General features: G+C 57.7%; 1 protein-coding gene across 1 annotated transcript in view; it reads left to right on the top strand.

Annotated features, from left to right (window-relative positions):
- The window catches only part of LOC140411282 (NACHT, LRR and PYD domains-containing protein 3-like), a 120,543-nt gene that overhangs the window by 43,779 nt on the left and 61,089 nt on the right, over positions 1-15,675 (top strand). The gene's annotated exons all lie outside the window — the stretch shown is intronic.

Here is a 15,675-nt window from a genome sequence, read left to right on the forward strand (position 1 = left end):
TTCCTGTGTAACGGGCTGGAGAAGGGGCTGAATGGGGCCTCCTCCTGTTCCTGTGTAACGGGCTGGAGAAGGGGCTGAATGGGGCCTCCTCCTGTTCCTGTGTAACAGGCTGGAGAAGGGATTGAATGGGGCCTCCTCCTGTCCCTGTGTAACAGGCTGGAGAAGGGCTGAATGGGGCCTCCTCCTGTTCCTGTGTAACAGGCTGGAGAAGGGGCTGAATGGGGCCTCCTCCTGTTCCTGTGTAACAGGCTGGAGAAGAGGCTGAATGGGGCCTCCTCCTGTTCCTGTGTAACAGGCTGGAGAAGGGGCTGAATGGGGCCTCCTCCTGTCCCTGTGTAACAGGCTGGAGAAGGGGCTGAATGGGGCCTCCTCCTGTTCCTGTGTAACAGGCTGGAGAAGGGGGTGAATGGGGCCCCCTCCTGTTCCTGTGTAACGGGCTGGAGAAGGGGCTGAATGGGGCCTCCTCCTGTTCCTGTGTAACAGGCTGGAGAAGGGGCTGAATGGGGCCTCCTCATGTTCCTGTGCAACAGGCTGGAGAAGGGGCTGAATGGGGCCTCCTCCTGTTCCTGTGTAACAGGCTGGAGAAGGGGGTGAATGTGGCCTCCTCCTGTTCCTGTGTAACGGGCTGGAGAAGGGGCTGAATGGGGCCTCCTCCTGTTCCTGTGTAATGGGCTGGAGAGGGGGCTGAATGGGGCCTCCTCCTGTTCCTGTGTAACGGACAGGAGAAGGGGCTGAATGCGGCCTCCTCCTGTTCCTGTGTAACGGGCTGGAGAAGGGGTTGAATGGGGCCTCCTCCTGTTCCTGTGTAACGGGCTGGAGAAGGGGCTGAATGGGGCCTCCTCCTGTTCCTGTGTAACGGGCTGGAGAAGCGGCTGAATGGGGCCTCCTCCTGTTCCCGTGTAACGGGCTGGAGAAGGGGCTGAATGGGGCCTCCTCCTGTTCCTGTGTAACAGGCTGGAGAAGGGGCTGAATGGGGCCTCCTCCTGTTCCTGTGTAACAGGCTGGAGAAGGGGCTGAATGGGGCCCCCTCCTGTTCCTGTGTAACGGGCTGGAGAAGGGGCTGAATGGGGCCTCCTCCTGTTCCTGTGTAACGGGCTGGAGAAGGGGCTGAATGGGGCCTCCTTCTATTCCTGTGTAACTGGCTGGCGAAGGGGCTGAATGGGGCCTCCTCCTGTTCCTGTGGAACAGGCTGGAGAAGCGGCTGAATGGGGCCTCCTCCTGTTCCTGTGTGACAGGTGGATAAGGGGCTGAATGGGGCCTCCTCCTGTTCCTGTGTGACAGGCTGGAGAAGGGGCTGAATGGGGCCTCCTCCTGTTCCTGTGTTGCAGGCTGGAGAAGGGGCTGAATGGGGCCTCCTCCTGTTCCTGTGTAACAGGCTGGAGAAGGGGCTGAATGGGGCCTCCTCCTGTTCCTGTGTAACAGGCTGGAGAAGGGGCTGAATGGGGCGTCCTCCTGATCCTGTGTAATGGGCTGGAGAAGGGGCTGAATGGGGCCTCCTCCTGTTCCTGTGTCACAGGCTGGAGACGGGGCTGAATGGGGCCTCCTTCTATTCCTGTGTAACGGGCTGGAGAAGGGGTGGAATGGGGCCTCCTCCTGTTCCTGTGTTGCAGGCTGGAGAAGGGGCTGAATGGGGCCTCCTCCTGTTCCTGTGTAACAGGCTGGAGAAGGGGCTGAATGGGGCCTCCTCCTGTTCCTGTGTAACAGGCTGGAGAAGGGATTGAATGGGGCCTCCTCCTGTCCCTGTGTAACAGGCTGGAGAAGGGCCTGAATGGGGCCTCCTTCTGTTCCCGTGTAACGGGCTGGAGAAGGGGCTGAATTGGGCCTCCTCCTGTTCCTGTGTAACTGGCTGGAGAAGGGGCTGAATGGGGCCTCCTCCTGTTCCTGTGTAACAGGCTGGAGAAGGGGCTGAATGGGGCCCCCTCCTGTTCCTGTGTAACGGGCTGGAGAAGGGGCTGAATGGGGCCTCCTCCTGTTCCTGTGTAACGGGCTGGAGAAGGGGCTGAATAGGGCCTCCTCCTGTTCCTGTGTAACAGGCTGGAGAAGGGGCTGAATGGGGCATCCTCCTGTTCCTGTGTAACAGGCTGGAGAAGGGGGTGAATGGGGCCCCTCCTGTTCCTGTGTAACGGGCTGGAGAAAGGGCTGAATGGGGCCTCCTCCTGTTCCTGTGTAACAGGCTGGAGAAGGGGGTGAATGGGGCCCCTCCTGTTCCTGTGTAACAGACTGGAGAAGGGGCTGAATGGGGCCTCCTGTTCCTGTGTAACAGGCTGGAGATGGGGCTGAATGGGGCCCCCTCCTGTTCCTGTGTAACAGGCTGGAGAAGGGGCTGAATGGGGCCTCCTCCTGTTCCTGTGTAACAGGCTGGAGAAGGGGCTGAATGGGGCCTCCTCCTGTTCCTGTGTAACGGGCTGGAGAAGGGGCTGAATGGGGCCCCCTCCTGTTCCTGTGTAACAGGCTGGAGAAGGGGCTGAATGGGGCCTCCTCCTGTTCCTGTGTAACAGGCTGGAGAAGGGGCTGAATGGGGCATCCTCCTGTTCCTGTGTAACAGGCTGGAGAAGGGGGTGAATGGGGCCTCCTCCTGTTCCTGTGTAACGGGCTGGAGAAAGGGCTGAATGGGGCCTCCTCCTGTTCCTGTGTAACAGGCTGGAGAAGGGGGTGAATGGGGCCCCTCCTGTTCCTGTGTAACAGACTGGAGAAGGGGCTGAATGGGGCCTCCTGTTCCTGTGTAACAGGCTGGAGATGGGGGTGAATGGGGCCCCCTCCTGTTCCTGTGTAACGGGCTGGAGAAGGGGCTGAATAGGGCCTCCTCCTGTTCCTGTGTAACTGGCTGGAGAAGGGGCTGAATGGGGCCCCCTCCTGTTCCTGTGTAACGGGCTGGAGAAGCGGCTGAATGGGGCCTCCTCCTGTTCCTGTGTAACGGGCTGGAGAAGGCGCTGAATGGGGCCTCCTCCTGTTCCTGTGTAACGGGCTGGAGAAGGGGCTGAATGGGGCCTCCTCCTGTTCCTGTGTAACAGGCTGGAGAAGGGGCTGAATGGGGCCTCCTCCTGTTCCTGTGTAACTGGCTGGAGAAGAGGCTGAATGGGGCCTCCTCCTGTTCCTGTGTAACGGGCTGGAGAAGGGGCTGAATGGGGCCTCCACCTGGTCCTGTGTAACAGGCTAGAGAAAGGGCTGAATGGGGCCTCCTCCTGTTCCTGTGTAGCAGGCTGGAGAAGGGGTTGAATGGGGCCTCCTCCTGTCCCTGTGTAACAGGCTGGAGAAGGGACTGAATGGGGCCTCCTCCTGTTCCTGTGTAACAGGCTGGAGAAAGGGCTGAATGGGGCCTCCTCCTGTTCCTGTGTAGCAGGCTGGAGTAGGGGCTGAATGGGGCCTCCTCCTGATCCTGTGTAACGGGCTGGAGAAGGGATTGAATGGGGCCTCCTCCTGTCCCTGTGTAACAGGCTGGAGAAGGGACTGAATGGGGCCTCCTCCTGTTCCTGTGTAACAGGCTGGAGAAGGGGGTAAATGGGGCCCCCTCCTGTTCCTGTGTAACGGGCTGGAGATGGGGTTGAATGGGGCCTCCTCCTGTTCCTGTGTAACAGGCTGGAGAAGAGGCTGAATGGGGCCTCCTCCTGTTCCTGTGTAACAGGCTGGAGAAGGGGCTGAATGGGTCCTCCTCCTGTCCCTGTGTAACAGCCTGGAGAAGGGGCTGAATGGGGCCTCCTCCTGTTCCTGTGTAACAGGCTGGAGAAGGGGGTGAATGGGGCCCCCTCCTGTTCCTGTGTAACGGGCTGGAGAAGGGGCTGAATGGGGCCTCCTCCTGTTCCTGTATAACAGGCTGGAGAAGGGGGTGAATGGGGCCCCCTCCTGTTCCTGTGTAACGGGCTGGAGATGGGGTTGAATGGGGCCTCCTCCTGTTCCTGTGTAATGGGCTGGAGAAGGGGCTGAATGGGGCCTTCTCCTGTTCCTGTGTAACAGGCTGGAGAAGGGGCTGAATGGGGCCTCCTCCTATTCCTGTGTCACAGGCTGGAGAAGGGGCTGAATGGGGCCTCCTCCTGTTCCTGTGTAACAGGCTGGAGAAGGGGCTTAATGAGGCCTCCTCCTGTTCCTGTGTAACAGGCTGGAGAAGGGGCTGAATGGGGCCTCCTCCTGTCCCTGTGTATCAGGCTGGAGAAGGGGCTGAATGGGGCCTCCTCCTGTTCCTGTGTAACAGGCTGGAGAAGGGGCTGAATGGGGCCTCCTCCTGTTCCTGTGTAACAGGCTGGAGAAGAGGCTGAATGGGGCCTCCTCCTGTTCCTGTGTAACAGGCTGGAGAAGGGGCTGAATGAGGCCTCCTCCTGTTCCTGTGTAACGGGCTGGAGAAGGGGCTGAATGGGGCCTCCTCCTGTTCCTGTGTAATGGGCTGGACAGGGGGCTGAAGGGGCCTCCTCCTGTTCCTGTGTAACGGGCTGGTGAAGGGGCTGAATGGGGCATCCTCCTGTTCCTCTGTAACGGGCTGGAGAAGGGGCTGAATGGGGCCTCCTCCTGACCCTGTGTAACAGGCTGGAGAAGGGGCTGAATGGGGCCACCTCCTGATCCTGTGTAACGGGCTGGAGAAGGGGCTGAATGGGGCATCCTCCTGTTCCTGTGTAATAGGCTGGAGAAGGGGCTGAATGGGGCCTCTTCCTGTTCCTGTGTAACGGGCTGGAGAAGGGGCTGAATGGGGCATCCTCCTGTTCCTGTGTAATAGGCTGGAGAAGGGGCTGAATGGGGCCTCCTCCTGACCCTGTGTAACAGGCTGGAGAAGGGGCTGAATGGGGCCTCCTCCTGATCCTGTGTAACGGGCTGGAGAAGGGGCTGAATGGGGCCTCCTCCTGTTCCTGTGTCACAGGCTGGAGACGGGGCTGAATGGGGCCTCCTTCTATTCCTGTGTAACTGGCTGGCGAAGGGGCTGAATGGGGCCTCCTCCTGTTCCTGTGGAACAGGCTGGAGAAGCGGCTGAATGGGGCCTCCTCCTGTCCCTGTGTAACAGGCTGGAGAAGGGACTGAATGGGGCCTCCTCCTGTTCCTGTGTAACAGGCTGGAGAAGGGGGAAAATGGGGCCCCCTCCTGTTCCTGTGTAACGGGCTGGAGATGGGGTTGAATGGGGCCTCCTCCTGTTCCTGTGTAACAGGCTGGAGAAGAGGCTGAATGGGGCCTCCTCCTGTTCCTGTGTAACAGGCTGGAGAAGGGGCTGAATGGGGCCTCCTCCTGTCCCTGTGTAACAGCCTGGAGAAGGGGCTGAATGGGGCCTCCTCCTGTTCCTGTGTAACAGGCTGGAGAAGGGGGTGAATGGGGCCCCCTCCTGTTCCTGTGTAACGGGCTGGAGAAGGGGCTGAATGGGGCCTCCTCCTGTTCCTGTGTAACAGGCTGGAGAAGGGGGTGAATGGGGCCCCCTCCTGTTCCTGTGTAACGGGCTGGAGATGGGGTTGAATGGGGCCTCCTCCTGTTCCTGTGTAATGGGCTGGAGAAGGGGCTGAATGGGGCCTTCTCCTGTTCCTGTGTAACAGGCTGGAGAAGGGGCTGAATGGGGCCTCCTCCTATTCCTGTGTCACAGGCTGGAGAAGGGGCTGAATGGGGCCTCCTCCTGTTCCTGTGTAACAGGCTGGAGAAGGGGCTTAATGAGGCCTCCTCCTGTTCCTGTGTAACAGGCTGGAGAAGGGGCTGAATGGGGCCTCCTCCTGTCCCTGTGTATCAGGCTGGAGAAGGGGCTGAATGGGGCCTCCTCCTGTTCCTGTGTAACAGGCTGGAGAAGGGGCTGAATGGGGCCTCCTCCTGTTCCTGTGTAACAGGCTGGAGAAGAGGCTGAATGGGGCCTCCTCCTGTTCCTGTGTAACAGGCTGGAGAAGGGGCTGAATGAGGCCTCCTCCTGTTCCTGTGTAACGGGCTGGAGAAGGGGCTGAATGGGGCCTCCTCCTGTTCCTGTGTAATGGGCTGGACAGGGGGCTGAAGGGGCCTCCTCCTGTTCCTGTGTAACGGGCTGGTGAAGGGGCTGAATGGGGCATCCTCCTGTTCCTCTGTAACGGGCTGGAGAAGGGGCTGAATGGGGCCTCCTCCTGACCCTGTGTAACAGGCTGGAGAAGGGGCTGAATGGGGCCTCCTCCTGATCCTGTGTAACGGGCTGGAGAAGGGGCTGAATGGGGCATCCTCCTGTTCCTGTGTAATAGGCTGGAGAAGGGGCTGAATGGGGCCTCTTCCTGTTCCTGTGTAACGGGCTGGAGAAGGGGCTGAATGGGGCATCCTCCTGTTCCTGTGTAATAGGCTGGAGAAGGGGCTGAATGGGGCCTCCTCCTGACCCTGTGTAACAGGCTGGAGAAGGGGCTGAATGGGGCCTCCTCCTGATCCTGTGTAACGGGCTGGAGAAGGGGCTGAATGGGGCCTCCTCCTGTTCCTGTGTCACAGGCTGGAGACGGGGCTGAATGGGGCCTCCTTCTATTCCTGTGTAACTGGCTGGCGAAGGGGCTGAATGGGGCCTCCTCCTGTTCCTGTGGAACAGGCTGGAGAAGCGGCTGAATGGGGCCTCCTCCTGTTCCTGTGTAACAGGTGGATAAGGGGCTGAATGGGGCCTCCTCCTGTTCCTGTGTGACAGGCTGGAGAAGGGGCTGAATGGGGCCTCCTCCTGTTCCTGTGTAACAGGCTGGAGAAGGGGGTGAATGGGGCCTCCTCCTGTTCCTGTGTAACTGGCTGGAAAAGGGGCTGATTGTGGCATCCTCCTGTTCCTGTGTAACAGGCTGGAGAAGGGGCTGAATGGGGCCTCCTCCTGTTCCTGTGTAACGGGCTGGAGAAGGGGCTGAATTGGGCCTCCTCCTGTTCCTGTGTAACAGGCTGGAGAAGGGGCTGAATGGGGCCTCCTCCTGTTCCTGTGTAACAGGCTGGAGAAGGGCCTGAATGGGGCCTCCTTCTGTTCCCGTGTAACGGGCTGGAGAAGGGGCTGAATTGGGCCTCCTCCTGTTCCTGTGTAACAGGCTGGAGAAGGGGCTGAATGGGGCCTCCTCCTGTTCCCGTGTAACGGTCTGGAGAAGGGGCTGAATGGGGCCTCCTCCTGTTCCTGTGTAACAGGCTGGAGAAGGGGCTGAATGGGGCCTCCTCCTGTTCCCGTGTAACAGGCTGGAGAAGGGGCTGAATGGGGCCTCCTCCTGTTCCTGTGGAACGGGCTGGAGAAGGGGCTGAATGGGGCCTCCTCCTGTTCCTGTGGAACGGGCTGGAGAAGGGGCTGAATGGGGCCTCCTCCTGTTCCCGTGTAATGGGCTGGAGAAGGGGCTGAATGGGGCCTCCTCCTGTTCCTGTGTAACAGGCTGGAGAAGGGGCTGAATGGGGCCTCCTCCTGTTGCTGTGTAACAGGCTGGAGAAGGGGCTGAATGGGGCCTCCTCCTGTTGCTGTGTAACAGGCTGGAGAAAGACCAACTACATAAGGCCAACACACCAGGCCGCCCTATCGTTTCAGGCAATGGGACCCTGTGTGAGAACCTCTGTGGCTACATCGAGGGCATCTTGAAACCCATCGTACAAGGTACAGCCAGCTTCTGTCGCGACACGACGGACTTCCTACAGAAACTCAGCACCCATGGACCAGTTGAACCAGGAACATTCCTCGTCACAATGGACGTCTCGGCACTCTACACCAGCATCCCCCATGACGACGGCATTGCTGCAACAGCCTCAGTACTCAACACCGACAACTGCCAATCTCCAGACGCAATTCTGCAACTCATCCGCTTCATTCTGGATCACAACGTCTTCACCTTCGACAACAAGTTCTTCATCCAGACGCACGGAACAGCCACGGAGACCAAATGTGCACCTCAATACGCCAACATCTTCATGCACAAGTTTGAACAGGACCTACTCACCGCACAGGACCTTCAACCGATGTTATACACCAGATACATCGATGACATTTTTTTCCTTTGGACCCACGGCGAAGAATCACTGAAACGACTTCACGATGACATCAATAAGTTCCATCCAACCATCAGACTCACCATGGACTACTCTCCAAAATCAGTTGCATTCTTGGACACACTCGTCTCCATCAAGGACGGTCACCTCAGCACTTCGCTTTACCGCAAACCCACGGATAACGTCATGATGCTCCACTTCTCCAGCTTCCACCCTAAACACATTAAAGAAGCCATCCCCTATGGACAAGCGCTCCGTATACACAGGATCTGCTCAGACGAGGAAGAGCGTAACAGACACCTACAGACGCTGAAAGATGCCCTCGTACGAATGGGATATGGCACTCGACTCATCGATCGACAGTTCCAACGCGCCACAGCGAAAAACCGGACCGACCTCCTCCGAAGACAAACATGGGACACAACCGACAGAATACCCTTCGTCGTCCAGTACTTCCCCGGAGCGGAGAAACTACGTCATCGTCTTCACAGCCTTCAACACGTCATTGATGACGATGAACATCTTGCCAAGGTCATCCCCACACCCCCACTACTTGCCTTCAAACAACTGCGCAACCTCAAACGAACCATTGTTTGCAGCAAACTACCCAGTCTTCAGAACAGTGACCACGACACCACACAACCCTGTCATGGCAATCTCTGCAAGACGTGCCGGATCATCGACATGGATACCACTATTACACGTGAGAACACCACCCACCAGGTACGCGGTACATACTCGTGCGACTCGGCCAACGTTGTCTACCTCATACGCTGCAGGAAAGGATGTCCCGAAGCGTGGTACATTGGCGAGACCATGCAGACGCTGCGACAACGAATGAACGGACATCGCGCAACAATCACCAGGCAGGAATGTTCCCTTCCAGTCGGGGAACACTTCAGCAGTCAAGGGCATTCAGCCTCTGATCTCCGGGTCAGCGTTCTCCAAGGCGGCCTTCAGGACCCGCGACAACGCAGAATCGCCGAGCAGAAACTTATAGCCAAGTTCCGTACACATGAGTGCGGCCTCAACCGGGACCTGGGATTCATGTCACATTACATTCATCCCCCACCACCTGGCCTGCGAAATCCTACCAACTGTCCTGGCTTGATACAATTCACACCTCTTTAACCTGGGGTTACCCCATCTCTGGATCTGTAAAGATTTAATCACCTGCTAATGCTCGCATTCCTAGCATTGTTTGGCATCTTTGAATTTGTCTATATATGTGTTTCTTGAACATACCTCTTCATTCACCTGAGGAAGGAGCAGCGCTCCGAAAACTAGTGACATCGAAACAAACCTGTTGGACTTTAACCTGGTGTTGTACAACGTCTTACTGTGCTCAACCCAGTCCAACGCCAGCATCTCCACATCAAGGCTGGAGAAAGGGATGAATGGGGCCTCCTCCTGTCCCTGTGTAACAGGCTGGAGAAGGGGCTGAATGGGGCCTCCTCCTGTCCCTGTGTAACAGGCTGGAGAAGGGGCTGAAACTGGCCTCCTCCTGTCCCTGTGTAACGGGCTGGAGAAGGGGCTGAATGGGGCCTCCTCCTGTCCCTGTGTAACGGGCTGGAGAAGGGGCTGAATGAGGCCTCCTCCTGTCCCTGTGTAACGGGCTGGAGAAGGGGCTGAATGGGGCCTCCTCCTGTCCCTGTGTAACAGGCTGGAGAAGGGGCTGAATGAGGCCTCCTCCTGTCCCTGTGTAACGGGCTGGAGAAGGGACTGAATGAGGCCTCCTCCTGTTCCCTTGTCACAGGCTGGAGAAGGGGCTGAATGGGGTGTCCACCTATTCCTGTGTAACGGGCTGGAGAAGGGGCTGAATGGGGCCTCCTCCTGTTCCTGTGTAACAGGCTGGAGAAGGGGCTGAATGGGGCCTCCTGTTCCCGTGTAACGGGCTGGAGAAGGGGCTGAATGGGGCCACCTCCTGTTCCTGTGTAACAGGCTGGAGAAGGGGCTGAATGGGGCCTCCTCCTGTCCCTGTGTAACGGGCTGGAGAAGGGACTGAATGAGGCCTCCTCCTGTTCCCTTGTCACAGGCTGGAGAAGGGGCTGAATGGGGTGTCCACCTATTCCTGTGTAACGGGCTGGAGAAGGGGCTGAATGGGGCCTCCTCCTGTTCCTGTGTAACAGGCTGGAGAAGGGGCTGAATGGGGCCTCCTCCTGTTCCCGTGTAACAGGCTGGAGAAGGGGCTGAATGGGGCCTCCTGTTCCCGTGTAACGGGCTGGAGAAGGGGCTGAATGGGGCCACCTCCTGTTCCTGTGTAACAGGCTGGAGAAGGGGCTGAATGGGGCCCCCTGTTCCCGTGTAACGGGCTGGAGAAGGGGCTGAATGGGGCCACCTCCTGTTCCTGTGTAACAGGCTGGAGAAGGGGCTGAATGGGGCCTCCTCCTGTTCCTGTGTAACAGGCTGGAGAAGGTGCTGAATGGGGCCTCCTCCTGTTGCTGTGTAACAGGCTGGAGAAGGGGCTGAATGGGGCCTCCTCCTGTTCCTGTGTAACAGGCTGGAGAAAGGGATGAATGGGGCCTCCTCCTGTTCCTGTGTAACAGGCTGGTGAAGGGGCTGAATGGGGCCTCCTCGTGTTCCTGTGTAACGGGCTGGAGAAGGGGCTGAATGGGGCCTCCTCCTGTCCCTGTGTAACAGGCTGGAGAAGGGGCTGAATGGGGCCTCCTCCTGTTCCTGTGTAACAGGCTGGAGAAGGGACTGAATGAGTCCTCCTCCTGTTCCTGTGTAACAGGCTGGAGAAGGGGCTGAATGGGGCCTCCTCCTGTTCCTGTGTAACAGGCTGGAGAAGGGGCTGAATGGGGCCTCCTCCTGTTCCTGTGTAACGGGCTGGAGAAGGGGCTGAATGGGGCCTCCTCCTGTTCCTGTGTAACAGGCTGGAGAAAGACCAACTACATAAGGCCAACACACCAGGCCGTCCTATCGTATCAGGCAATGGGACCCTGTGTGAGAACCTCTGTGGCTACATCGAGGGCATCTTGAAACCCATCGTACAAGGTACACCCAGCTTCTGTCGCGACACGACGGACTTCCTACAGAAACTCAGCACCCATGGACCAGTTGAACCAGGAACATTCCTCGTCACGATGGACGTCTCGGCACTCTACACCAGCATCCCCCATGACGACGGCATTGCTGCAACAGCCTCAGTACTCAACACCGACAACTGCCAATCTCCAGACGCAATTCTGCAACTCATCTGCTTCATTCTGGATCACAACGTCTTCACCTTCGACAACAAGTTCTTCATCCAGACACACGGAACAGCCATGGGGACCAAATTCGCTCCCCAATACGCCAACATCTTCATGCACAAGTTTGACAAGACCTACTCACCGCACAGGACCTTCAACCGATGTTATACACCAGATACATCGATGACATTTTTTTCCTTTGGACCCACGGCGAAGAATCACTGAAACGACTACACGATGACATCAATAAGTTCCATCCAACCATGAGACTCACCATGGACTACTCTCCAAAATCAGTTGCATTCTTGGTCACACTCGTCTCCATCAAGGACGGTCACCTCAGCACTTCGCTTTACCGCAAACCCACGGATAACCTCATGATGCTCCACTTCTCCAGCTTCCACCCTAAACACATTAAAGAAGCCATCCCCTATGGACAAGCGCTCCGTATACACAGGATCTGCTCAGATGAGGAGAAACGTAACAGATATCTACAGACGTTGAAAGATGCCCTCGTACGAACGGGATATGGCACTCGACTCATCGATCGACAGTTCCAACGCGCCACAGCGAAAAACCGGACCGACCTCCTCCGAAGACAAACATGGGACACAACCGACAGAATACCCTTCGTCGTCCAGTACTTCCCCGGAGCGGAGAAACTACGTCATCGTCTTCACAGCCTTCAACACGTCATTGATGAAGATGAACATCTTGCCAAGGTCATCCCCACACCCCCACTACTTGCCTTCAAACAACCGCGCAACCTCAAACGAACCATTGTTTGCAGCAAACTACCCAGTCTTCAGAACAGTGACCACGACACCACACAACCCTGCCATGGCAATCTCTGCAAGACGTGCCAGATCATTGACATGGATACCACTATTACACGTGAGAACACCACCCACCAGGAACACGGTACATACTCGTGCGACTCGGCCAACGTTGTCTACCTCATACGCTGCAGGAAAGGATGTCCCGAAGCGTGGTACATTGGCGAGACCATGCAGACGCTGCGACAACGAATGAACGGACATCGTGCGACAATCATCCGGCAGGAATGTTCCCTTCCAGTCGGGGAACACTTCAGCAGTCAAGGGCATTCAGCCTCTGATCTCCGGGTAAGCGTTCTCCAAGGCGGCCTTCAGGACCCGCGACAACGCAGAATCGCCGAGCAGAAACTTATAGACAAGTTCCGTACACATGAGTGCGGCCTCAACCGGGACCTGGGATTCATGTCGCATTACATTCATCCCTCACCATCTGGCCTGCGAAATCCTACCAACTGTCCTGGCTTGAGACAATTCACACCTCTTTAACCTGGGGTTACCCCATCTCTGGATCTGTAAAGATTTAATCACCTGCTAATGCTCGCATTCCTAGCATTGTTTGGCATCTTTGAATTTGTCTATATATGTGTTTCTGGAACATACCTCTTCATTCACCTGAGGAAGGAGCAGCGCTCCGAAAACTAGTGACATCGAAACAAACCTGTTGGAATTTAACCTGGTGTTGTAAGACTTCGTACTGAGCTCACCCCAGTCCAACGCCGGCATCTCCACATCAAGGCTGGAGAAAGGGATGAATGGGGCCTCCTCCTGTCCCTGTGTAACAGGCTGGAGAAGGGGCTGAATGGGGCCTCCTCCTGTTCCTGTGTAACAGGCTGGAGAAGGGGCTGAATGGGGTCTCCTCATGTTCCTGTGTAACAGGCTGGAGAAGGGGCTGAATGGGGCCTCCTCCTGTTCCTGTGTAACTGGCTGGAGAAGGGGCTGAATGGGGCCTCCTCCTGTTCCCTTGTCACAGGCTGGAGAAGGGGCTGAATGGGGTGTCCACCTATTCCTGTGTAACGGGCTGGAGAAGGGGCTGAATGGGGCCTCCTCCTGTTCCGGTGTAACGTGCTGGAGAAGGGTCTGAAGGGGGCCTCCTGTTCCTGTGTAACAGGCTGGAGAAGGGGCTGAATGGGGCCTCCTCCTGTTCCTGTGTAAAAGGCTGGAGAAGGGGCTGAACGGGGTCTCCTCCTGTTCCTGTGTAACAGGCTGGAGAAGGGGCTGAATGGGGCCTCCTCCTGTTCCTGTGTAACAGGCTGGAGAAGGGGCTGAATGGGGCCTCCTCCTGTTCCTGTGTAAAAGGCTGGAGAAGGGGCTGAACGGGGTCGCCTCCTGTTCCTGTGTAACAGGCTGGAGAAGGGGCTGAATGGGGCCTCCTCCTGTTCCTGTGTAACAGGCTGGAGAAGGGGCTGAATGGGGCCTCCTCCTGTCCCTGTGTAACGGGCTGGAGAAGGGGCTGAATGAGGCCTCCTCCTGTTACCTTGTCACAGGCTGGAGAAGGGGCTGAATGGGGTGTCCACCTATTCCTGTGTAACGGGCTGGCGAAGGGGCTGAATGGGGCCTCCACCTGTTCCTGTGTAACGGGCTGGAGAAGGGGCTGAATGGGGCCTCCTCCTGTTCCTGTGTAACAGGCTGGAGAAGGGGCTGAATGGGGCCTCCTGTTCCCGTGTAACAGGCTGGGGAAGGGGCTGAATGGGGCCTCCTCCTGTTCCTGTGTAACAGGCTGGAGAAGGGGCTGAATGGGGCCTCCTCCTGTTCCTGTGTAACGGGCTGGAGAAGGGGCTGAATGGGGCCTCCTCCTGTTCCTGTGTAACAGGCTGGAGAAGGGGCTGAATGGGGCCTCCTCCTGTTCCTGTGTAACAGTCTGGAGAAGGGGCTGAATGGGGCCTCCTCCTGTTCCTGTGTAACAGGCTGGGGAAGGGGCTGAATGGGGCCTCCTCCTGTTCCTGTGTAACAGGCTGGAGAAGGGGCTGAATGGGGCCTCCTCCTGTTCCTGTGTAACAGGCTGGAGAAGGGGCTGAATGGGGCATCCTCCTGACCCTGTGTAACGGGCTGGAGAAGGGGCTGAATGGGGCCTCCTCCTGTTCCTGTGTAACAGGCTGGAGAAGGGGCTGAATGGGGCCTCCTCCTGTTCCCGTGTAACAGGCTGGAGAAGGGGCTGAATGGGGCCTCCTCCTGTTCCTGTGTAACGGGCTGGAGAACGGGCTGAATGGGGCCTCCTCCTGTTCCTGTGTAACAGGCTGGAGAAGGGGCTGAATGGGGCCTCCTCCTGTCCCTGTGTAACGGGCTGGAGAATGGGCTGAATGGGGCCTCCTCCTGTTCCTGTGTAACAGGCTGGAGAAGGGGCTGAATGGGGCCTCCTCCTGTTCCCGTGTAACAGGCTGGAGAAGGGGCTGAATGGGGCCTTCTCCTGTCCCTGTGTAACAGGCTGGAGAAAGAGCTGAATGGGGCCTCCTGTTCCTGTGTAACAGGCTGGAGAAGGGCTGAATGGGGCCTCCTCCTGTTCCTGTGTAACAGGCTGGAGAATGGGCTGAATGGGGCCTCCTCCTGTTCCTGTGTAACAGGCTGGAGAAGGGGCTGAATGGGGCCTCCTCCTGTTCCTGTGTAACAGGCTGGAGAATGGGCTGAATGGGGCCTCCTCCTGTTCCTGTGTAACGGGCTCGAGAAGGGGCTGAATGGGGCCTCCTCCTGTTCCTGTGTAACGGGCTGGAGAAGGGGCTGAATGGGGCCTCCTCCTGTTCCTGTGTAACAGGCTGGAGAAGGGGCTGGATGGGGCCTCCTCCTGTTCCTGTGTAACGGGCTGGAGAAGGGGCTGGATGGGGGCCTCCTCCTGTTCCTGTGTAACAGGCTGGAGAAGGGGCTGAATGGGGCCTCCTCCTGTTCCTGTGTAACAGGCTGGAGAAGGGGCTGAATGGGGCCTCCTCCTGTTCCTGTGTAACAGGCTGGAGAATGGGCTGAATGGGGCCTCCTCCTGTTCCTGTGTAACGGGCTGGAGAAGGGGCTGAATGGGGCCTCCTCCTGTTCCTGTGTAACGGGCTGGAGAAGGGGCTGAATGGGGCCTCCTCCTGTTCCTGTGTAACTGGCTGGAGAAGGGGCTGAATGGGACCTCCTCCTGTTCCTGTGTAACAGGCTGGAAAAGGGGCTGAATGGGGCCTTCTCCTGTTCCTGTGTAACTGGCTGGAGAAGGGGCTGAATGGGGCCTCATCCTGTTCCTGTGGAACAGGCTGGAGAAGGGGCTGAATGGGGCCTTCTCCTGTTCCTGTGTAACAGGCTGGAGAAGGGGCTGAATGGGGCCCCCTCCTGTTCGTGTGTAACTGGCTGGAGAAGGGGCTGAATGGGACCTCCTCCTGTTCCTGTGTAACAGGCTGGAAAAGGGGCTGAATGGGGCCTACTCCTGTTCCTGTGTAACAGGCTGGAGAAGGGGCTGAATGGGGCCTTCTCCTGTTCCTGTGTAACTGGCTGGAGAAGGGGCTGAATGGGGCCTCATCCTGTTCCTGTGGAACAGGCTGGAGAAGGGGCTGAATGGGGCCTTCTCCTGTTCCTGTGTAACAGGCTGGAGAAGGGGCTGAATGGGGCCTCCCGTTCCTGTGTAACAGTCTGGAGAAGGGGCTGAATGGGGCCTCCTCCTGTTCCTGTGTAACGGGCTGGAGAAGGGGCTGGATGGGGCCTCCTGATCCTGTGTAACGGGCTGGAGAAGGGGCTGGATGGGGCCTCCTGATCCTGTGTAACGGGCTGGAGAAGGGGCTGGATGTTTCTCTAGC

Source organism: Scyliorhinus torazame, chromosome 4, assembly GCF_047496885.1.
Source record: "Scyliorhinus torazame isolate Kashiwa2021f chromosome 4, sScyTor2.1, whole genome shotgun sequence".
Lineage (NCBI taxonomy): Eukaryota > Metazoa > Chordata > Chondrichthyes > Carcharhiniformes > Scyliorhinidae > Scyliorhinus > Scyliorhinus torazame.